At 45.6% G+C, this 9,705-nt stretch overlaps 1 non-coding gene across 1 annotated transcript; it reads right to left on the bottom strand.

Moving 5' to 3' along the window:
• Positions 1–2,988: 2,988 nt before the first annotated feature.
• On the bottom strand, positions 2,989–3,062 carry Trnat-ugu. The gene has a single exon. It is a non-coding gene; the product is annotated as a tRNA-Thr (tRNA).
• Between the last annotated feature and the right edge of the window lie 6,643 nt (positions 3,063–9,705).

The following is a 9,705-nucleotide window of genomic DNA, read 5'->3' as shown; positions in this document are numbered from 1 at the left end:
ATTATTAAATTATTAATATGATCGATGGCCTCTTTGGTCGCAGTCAGGAAATCTGGCCGTGGTACTTTCCGATACGGCATTCCTCAACGATGTATCGAATTGTTTGTCTCTGAGCATCGCAGCCACACTCAGGAGAAGTAACCATGAACCAATTATACATGTTGTTACCACACTACTGTGATTCGTTCTTATCCTATTTAGCCCACTACACGTTCCTGGGAATATCAAACTCTGACATTTTCACGACATCCACTGGATCACTGCGGAGTGTGTCAATAAAGCCAGTCCCACTCTCTACACCAAAATTGTCTTGTCGAAGTCATTTCGTTGGAGGTCTGCAGCAGTAATAATTAGAGGATTTCTACACCGAAGTCTAAAGACGTTACATTTTCAGGGAAAGAATGAATAGGAAACTGGGCGTTGTTTTGTATTATTCTGTACTCTCTAATGCATACTGTCTGCGCAAGTGAGGAGGTGGAATACGACTAAGTATGGGTAGCCGATGGACCTTCTGTTGACCCAGATGTCATTTCTTTAAAGTCAGTACCGCCATTAGACTGCTGTTTACTTGCAGTGTTACGTGTACACTTACACAATCATGATTTAGGCTTCAAAGTGCCATTATCAAGTGTTTTAATTGTTATACAGTGCTTACGATATCATACTCTCGTATTTAAAATACACTATTAGAGAGAGTATGCCATCTTAGTTACTGTACAACACTTAAAACACTTGATAATGGCACTTTGAAGCCAAAATAATGATCGTGTAAGTGTAAATGTAACTCTGCAAATAAACGACAGTCTAATGGCGGTACTGACTTCAAAGAAATACGACTGTGGCCCACATTATGAAAAAATTACCAAACGTCATTCTCACGGTTCTATTCAATTCCACGTCGATTTTCTTCATGTAAGCACTGTTTAGCCCTACCGGTGTACAGTATTCTGCCACCGAGTAGACCAGTCCCAGAGCAGATGCAAGGAGAGTGGATGCATTAGAGCCCCAATTATGACAAATAGCTTTTGAATTATATTGTTCCTGGTTCGGAGTTAAGCTACAGCTTTTGTCAAGTGCTGTTTGCAAGTGAGGATCCTAATCAAGGTACCCGCAGATACTTTGGTGTGTCATTATGGGAGAGTAAATGGTTGTTAACATAAACCACTGGCTCCTTCTTTGCAGTTTTATTATTCAAGTGGAAGCAAGTAACTTGTCTTTGTTGGAGTTAGCAGTAGTCTCCGTTGCCGGAAGTTACTCGTTATGGCGAGGTGTCACGTCAGTAAACTTTGTCTCTCTATGTCTTTACGCTGTGTGACCGGTTCCATAACGTTAGCATATCCAAATTTTAATGATGTTGTTTCCGGCATATCAGCGATGTACATGCTAAACAGCAGCGGTGCCATGACTGATCCTTGGGGAAGGCCATTACTGAGTTTCCTTCGCTTGCTTATTGTGTGTCCTATAGTAACATGAATATTCTATGGGCTAACATTTCACTTATCAGACATGCCAGGTTTTTTACACGGGATAACGTATAAATTTGCAAATTATGCCCTGCCTCCAAACTGTGTCATACACTGCCTTAAAGTCTACAAATGGAACTTGTGTTTTAGGCTTTCCTTGATATCCCACCTTAATTAATGTTGTAAGAGGCGAAACCTGATCAGCGCGTCTTCTTTCTTGTCGGAAACCAGTTTGCTCCGGAGGTACAGTGCTCAGTATTTTCTGAGAAGTTCTATTACACAGTATTCTTTCTAGCAGTTTGTAGATCGTGCGAAGTACCGATATTGGGCGGTAGTTTTAAGGTCTATCGTTCTGTTTACCAGGTTCGAGAAAGAAAATATTTTTTTCTGTCTTAAGTCGACGTGGCATAGTACCAGATTGTAAAACGTGGCTAAGAAATTCTGCCAGTCACATTGTTGTATATTTGCAACAATTTTTTATAAATGCTGGATGGATACCGTCTTCAAGTGGGACCTATACTAGATTTATGTCGTCTGTGTTTCTACTCACTTCATCTACTGTAAAGGGCTCTGAATGTGGAATTGCTGTTGCTACTTCTTTCAGTCTTAGGATCGAATACGGTTGTCAACAACTGTAGCAGAAATGGTTGGCAACGCAGATTAGTAACAATTTACAATAGTTAACTGGAAAATGAAGATTGTGCGCGGCTCTCTGGATCAACGTTCACTTGCAGCAAACTGTATTTAAAACGTTGTATAGTTCTAAATCCAGTGAACCCTGGCTGATATCACCCATATAGTGTCTGTTTCGCACCTGCGGGCGGCTACTGCAGACGAGTCCTGACGTATGCGCTGAGACACTGTTCTGTGTAGAGGCACTACTGCTGGTACTATGGCCGTCCGTGGTGGCCGAGCGGTTCTACGCGCTTCAGTCCGGAGCCGCGAGGCTGCTACGGTCGCAGGTTCGAATCCTGCCTCGGGCATGTATGTGTGTGATATCCTTAGGTTAGTTAGGTTTAAGTAGTTCTAAGTTCTAGGGGACTGATGACCTCAGATGTTAAGCCCCATAGTGCTCAGAGCCATTTGAACCATTTTTTGGTACTATTCTAGCTAACCTACAGATGGATACAGCCGCATGTCTGCTTGTCGTCACATTGGTGAGTAAATGGCCACTCGGGAACTAAGCGTGTGACGTTAAGGTGAAAGTGTAACACAGCTATTATCCAGTACGCTCTCTTTTCCGGCTTAAAATTTCTGAGGTCCGGCTGAGGCGTAGGCTGCTCTGTCCTCTTCTTTGGAGGCTGTGTCCATAATCTTCTGGACGACTCAGCATCTGTTGTAGGTAGACCTATTCCTTGATGCTTCACTGCTGCCAGCATAGATTTTATAGCGCCAGTCAAACGCTTCTCGATGGTCTGTGAAATTTATACACAGTGATAACACATTCGTTGAAATTACAATGAAATGAACACCCCTACCTGCATACAGGCGTTGACATAAGTCAACGGGGACAGTTGAAAATGTGCGCCCCGACCGGGAGTCGAACCCGGGATCTCCTGCTTACATGGCAGACGCTCTATCCATCTGAGCCATCGAGGACACAGAGGATAGTGCGACTGCAGGGATTCATCTCTGGCACGCCTCCCGTGAGACCCACATTCCCAACTTATTGTCCCGCACTATATTCATAGTGCCCCTGCCCATTATACTCATTACTCGCGGCTTTTAGCCGATTCTCGTAAGAGTTCTGGCACTGTTCGTGCATCCGCACGGAAGAAGGTGGTCAAATGGCCGGTGAACCTTAACTATACATGAAGATGGTATCTGTTCTTTCAGACATGTCCGAAAGCTCAGATACCATCGGTGACCAAGCAGCTCGTTAGAATGAAATTACAATCAAATGAAGACCCGTAACTGCAGTTGGGAATGTGGGTGTCACGGGAGGCGTGTCAGAGAAAAATTCCTGCAGTCCCATGATCCTCTGTGTCGTCGGTGGCTCAGATGGATAGACCGTCTGCCATGTAAGCAGGAGACCGCGGGTTTGAGTCCTGGTCGGGGCACACATTTTCAACTGTCCCCATTGACGTATCTCAACTCCCGTATGCAGCTAAGGGTATTTATTTTATTGTAATTTCATTCTGAAGAGCTGCATGGTCAACGATGGTATCTGTTATACCATCTCCATATATACATATTCGTTGCTGACATCCATAGCGGCATCGACAGACTGTAGATGGTCCATTGTGAGGTACACGTTTCTAAAGCTAGCTTGTTATATTATTGCCAGACATTCACCGTATTTCATGCCCTCAATGTAATCGCCCCGCAGCCCGATGACCTTCTCCCACGCGCTTACATCATCGGTGCGTCCATCTCTGTCGATGTCTCCCAAGGACCACACTATGGCACGAATGACTTTTTCTCCTGTGCTGTAATGCTTGCAACGAGGAAGTGTTTTCATTTTTTTGAACAAGTCGTAATCGCACGGACATCCGGTGAACATGGTGGATGTTTCAGCATCTCCCACCACGTATGGAAGCGCCCCTGCACGGGGCCGCGCCAGGTAGCCGTGCAGTCTTAGGCACCTTGCCACAGTTCGCGCGGCTCCCCCAGTCGGAGGTTGGAGTCCTCCCTCGGGCATGGGTGTCTGTGTTGTCCTTAGCGTGAGTTAGTTTAAGTTAGATTAAGTAGCGGGTGAGCTTAGGGACCGATGGCATCAGCAGTTTGGTCCCATACAACTTACCACAAATTTCCAAATTTTTTTCTGCACGGGGTTCACCGTGTGTGGCATCGTGCATTGTCATGAAGTATGATGTGATATAGCAAGAAACTGCAGTAAGAGGCTGCAGTGATCGTCTGCCCCTGCGGGTGACGTTATGCAGGAATAATCCATTGATTTCTTAAGCTGCAAGAACCATCACTTCGGTACCAGTTGGTTCACAGCGCACGTTCTTTGGTCGTGGAGAACCATGCAAGGCGTTTCCATCTTTACTGACATCGCAGCCACCTCGAAAAACTGTCACCCGTCCCACCACTTTACTGTATTCCAGTGCAGCATCACCACACACCTCATGCGGTCCCTGCAAACATTATTGTGCGCTCCAACCACGTGCCACTTGAACCTCGATCCACACATTTTTCTGTCTGTTTCCGTAACATACTAGTATTTCGCTTGAACTTGTCTCCCGCCATTTCAGACAGTACGCACAGCAACTGACTCAAAGACAGCCATCGCCACTCAACGCACTACTTCAACTGACCATCTGCTATCAGCTGCACACAGCACGCATGCAATCTGACGCGTATCTTTCGTCTTATAGTAGTGTTGCCACTACTTTTTACCCAACACTAGTATTTTCCTGGAAGAAGAGTACGACCGCGAAATTTCTGTAAAGCGCTGCCTCTGTTACCGACGGACGTAAAGTCAGAAATAACTCTGACATTCTACCGGCCGCTGTGCTCCCGCCCTACGTAAACTAAACGCTCGCTCATTACAGAGGCTCCCGTGGTAAGCGGATAGGGGGTGCGGAGGTGTTGGAGTGGGCCGGCGTAGCTTGAGTAGGGATGTATATACTGTCAGAACGAGGTGAGGACAACGCGGCCAGCGCACAGGAGGAGGGTAGGCCGTGCGTCACGCTCAATGGTGTTCACTTAGCGGGGGCGTGCTAACGGCGTGCCGGCGCATTACCGCGTGCGACGCACTCACTTTAGCAGCGGATGTGCCTAGATTCGCAATTGTAGCGCTGCTGCCCGCAGCTCGTGGTCGTGCGGTAGCGTTCTCGCTTCCCACGCCCGGGTTCCCGGGTTCGATTCCCGGTGGGGTCAGGGATTTTCTCTGCCTCGTGTTGGCTGGGTGTTGTGTGATGTCCTTAGGTTAGTTAGGTTTAAGTATTTCTAAGTTCTAGGGGACTGATGACCATAGATGTTAAGTCCCATAGAGCCATTTTTGTAGCGCTTCTGTCGCGGCTCTGAACGCCGGAGGCTACAGTACAGTCGTGCGATACTGGTTTGTGTTTGGCGCAAGAAAACAAGGGAGTAGGAAACGATTAAACTGTCAAAAATAAATATATATATACCGGGTGTTCATAATTAAAGTGAAGCTACTCAGTCCAACGTGGGCTGCAATTACCACATGGCAGTGAAACTCGTTAGATGCGTCAATGTGTTAGTGCGGAACTGATTTACGCAGGAAAACAAATTAGTTCCGACTGTGGCCACCAGGTGCAAATCTGGCGCTATAAACTGTTGGACGATATCGCATACACGCTTTCATTTGACAAGCCATAACGTGAGTGAACAGTATAGCAATCGAGAAGAGCGACCGTGCGTTGTTAGTGAGTCTGTTGTATGTGAACGGCAGCAATTACAGTGCAGCATTGAGAGAATGTCGTCGATTGTAAGATCTGAGGAGAGGCGCAATGTCATTAAATGTTTTAAGGAACGTGATAATGAAATTCGAAAACAAAGGTGAGCTTGGTGTGTCACATGGAAGAGGAAGGCGTCCTCTCACGGTGGAAGTTACTGACGAGGCTGTGGTTGCTGCTGTAACTGACTGCGCAACACGTGCCCGGCTAGTAGTGCTCGTACAGTGGCACCAGAATTGTCGATCCCATGGTCAACTGTATGGAAATTGATGCGATCTGTTTTACACTGGTACCGGTACAAAATCCAGCTGGTGCAGCAACTGAAACCTCATGATCTACACCAAATTTATGAATGTTCTCTTCGATTTCTGTCGTGGTCGATGTTGAGGACATGTGGCTGGACAATATTGTGTGGAATCACGAGGCATATTTTACACTACAGGGTGCAGTGAATAGACAGAACTGTGGGATACTGTAAAACCGTGAGCTCTGGACAGCCGCCGTATGCGACTGTGTGGTGTGGATTCACAAGCACATTTGTCCACGGTCCATTCTTCTTTGGTGAGAATGCACCAAGAGGGCCTGTCAGGTGACCGTAACGTCTGCACGTTATCTAGACTTCCTTGTACAGCATGTGATTCCTGATTTGGAGGAACGCTACTGTTTGGAAACCACAAAGCACTATTTTCATGCAAGATGGTGTGACACCTCACGTCGCTCGTCCAGTGAAAAATCTGCCTCCACGAACTGTTCTCTAGATGTGTTCTGGGTGAATGGTCTGCAAGATCACCTGATCAGAGCCCACAAGACTTTTGGCTCTGGGGATATCTAAAAGGACGCGTTTACCAGGGCCACGTTCGGTCTCTAGCTGATCTGAAGTCCAATATACATTAGAACTTTGCTCAGAGTCCATTGAAACTGCTGCGAGCAGCTGCTGATCGCGACGTTTCACGGTTGCAGCATCTCGTCAGCGTCTCTAGTACTCATACTAAACGAATAATACAGGGTGGTCGGAAATTCCCGTCACAAACTTCTAGGACTTGTAGTGTGGAGTGAGTACATAATATTTAGAATAGGAACCCATGGTCAGAAACGTACCATTTCCGTGCTACAACCATTTGAAAACGTGTTGCTAATGCGACCATTTTTACAAGTAGTTCACTGAGCGTGATCTAATAGATCACTTGTTTTACACTTCCATTCATTAATAGACAATGAGACTGCTCGCGTACTTGTTGACGGGTTCTCATCAACGCGATGCACTAACCCCTCTTCTAGTTCGTGCGTGCGGGGCGTCCCTGGAGCGCCACAGTCACGCCTGCTGCAGGTGAAGATACCCTTTCTCGAAACCGCTGCGTGATTGTGGCGAAAAGGGTACGCGATGTAATCTGAAGTTGTGGAGAACCATCTTGATAAAGGCAGCGAGCAGCTTTTCCATTGTCGTGAGCTTCATTATTCAGGAAGATCATGTTGGTGTTTTCTGCAATCTTGTACTCAGCCATGTTGCTCCAACACTGACAGACGCGTGAATGAGGCTTAACCAGGTCAGTGAGGTAGGATAGGATGTCAAATGACATCATCCAATCTGACGTAAACACCCATCACTATGACTATCCTGTTGCAAACCTACCTAGAAAATATGTTTCCAAACGGCTGTAGCACGAAAACGGTACGTTACCAGACATGTGTTCCCGTTCAAAATACTATTTACTCACTCCCCTCTACAGGTCCTAGAAGTTTGTAACGGGAATTTTCGACCAGCCTGTATAAGCGACGGCTAACAATACAGTCGACATTATACCTTTCTCATTTGCTTGACCGTTTCCGCCCACGTCCCGTTCCCAATGCATTATACATGGAAACATTTCTATACATCCTTCTCGCATTGACACCGCCAGATTTGCACCTGGTGGCCAAAACTGGAACATTTTTTTTTTTTTCAGCGTAACTCGGTTCGGCATTAATGCATCAGAATCTCTGCGATGTGTCGCTGCCATAGGTAACTAAAATTGCCGCCCACACTAGACCTTTCTGAGAAGGTGCACTGTAATTATAGCCACCCTCTACGATATAAACTGCCACTCCTTTCAAAACTATACGCGAGTAGTCGTTTACACTGATGGACACAACTCATGGCCTGAAAGGCATCAACAGACAGTGAATATGACGCAATGATAACGCCATCTCGCTCTTTATTAGAAACAGGAGATGGCACGCTCAAATAAAAAGTGACGAGAGGGAACAACACTATTCGGAATTTTGCCTGACCTGCAAGCCACATGCTACGGAAATTCAAAGTGTGTTAAGTAGAACTTTGTAGGTCCGATTGGTTCTATGAAAAATGTTTTTTCGTCTTTTACTTACATTTCCTAACAATATTCAGCTTATATGGAGAATACAGCGTTTAAAATTGCATACTCTGCGCCGCAGGAAATCTAGAAGAAAGCGCAATAGTACCACATAACATGGTTTGCTGAAACCTTTTTACGAAGCAAAAAATACTGGTGGGGACGAATATGCATTTTAACGCCTTATCCAATCCGACCAAAGTCTAAGTAACACGCTACTGCTTTACAACATGGAGGCAAATACACATGGCGGAAATTGGTAATTCCACAAAGGAGTGAGTTACTGAAATCGTTAGGTTGAAATGTATCAAAGAATCAGTACAGTTTCGACATCGTGGCCAGGAATTAACATGGAATCGGAGTATCTAACATTTCTCCCGAAGAACAGCTTAAAATCGTGAAATAAATAATACAGATCACTTGACAACATTGTCGTGAGTGGGAAAAGCTCCTTCTAAATCACTTCAGTTTACAGAGTCGTAGCACAGAGATGATTTCATATCAGTTGCTATTCTGAAGCAACTGAATTTGCTAAAAGAGATAAAGTATTCTGCATACAAAACCTAGATGCAAAAGACAACCCGAAAAAGTATTATTTTATCTAACATGAGTAATATCATGGAGCTCAGTGGTATGGAGCAGTGGCAATGCCCGCGGCTTGATTCGAAGTACCATTACTCCGAAGCATGACCCAAAGATGTGAAAAGCGTTGCTGTAAACGGGCACTGATTTTTATCAGTGGAGCAAGATGAAAATTTATGCTAGACCGCGATTTGGACCCGGGTCTCCTATTTACTAGGCAGATGCAGTGAGCACTGCGCCATCTGAAGACAATGGGCGTCGTAACCGCACGGGTTACCCTAGCACGTCTCCTGTCAGACCCAAATTCTCAACTTACTCCACACACTGCTGATAGAGTGCGCCTTGACGTTAGCCTCATTAGTGGTGGCATCTCAGTGATTCCCCTGAGAGTTCGAGCATTGTGTGCATCTGAACTGAAGAAATAATTGACCGTCACGATCTCAGTTAAATGTGTGGTCGCTGTTCCTTCGGATATGTCTGAAAGAACAGATACCATTGGTGATCTTGCAGCTACAGAAGAATGAAATTACAAAGCAATACAGACCATTAGCTGCTTACAGGCGTTCATAAATATCAACAGGGACAGTTGAAAACGTACGCCACGACCGAGACGGGAACCCGGGATCTCCTTCTTACATAGTAGATGCTCTACCAGATTGAGCCATCAAGGACATAGAGGATAGTGTGACTGCAGGGACCCACATTTCCAACTTACTGTCCACGCACTGCATTTATAGTGCCCCTGCCCACTGAACTCATTACTTGCGGCAGTCAGCCTACCGATTATCATAACAGTTTGAGCAATGTTAGTGCATTCGCACTGAAGATCTTTGGCCAGAAGCCTTATCTATATGAAGTTGGTAGCTGTTCTTTCGGACATGTCCGTAAGAACACATACATTTGATGATCTTGCAGCTCTAAAGGAATGAAATTACAACGAAATCCAGA

The sequence above is a fragment of the Schistocerca piceifrons genome, chromosome 3 (assembly GCF_021461385.2).
Source record: "Schistocerca piceifrons isolate TAMUIC-IGC-003096 chromosome 3, iqSchPice1.1, whole genome shotgun sequence".
Taxonomy (NCBI): Eukaryota; Metazoa; Arthropoda; class Insecta; order Orthoptera; family Acrididae; genus Schistocerca; species Schistocerca piceifrons.
Note: the sequence above shows the minus strand (reverse complement) of the source record. Positions and strands in the feature narration are given on the sequence as shown.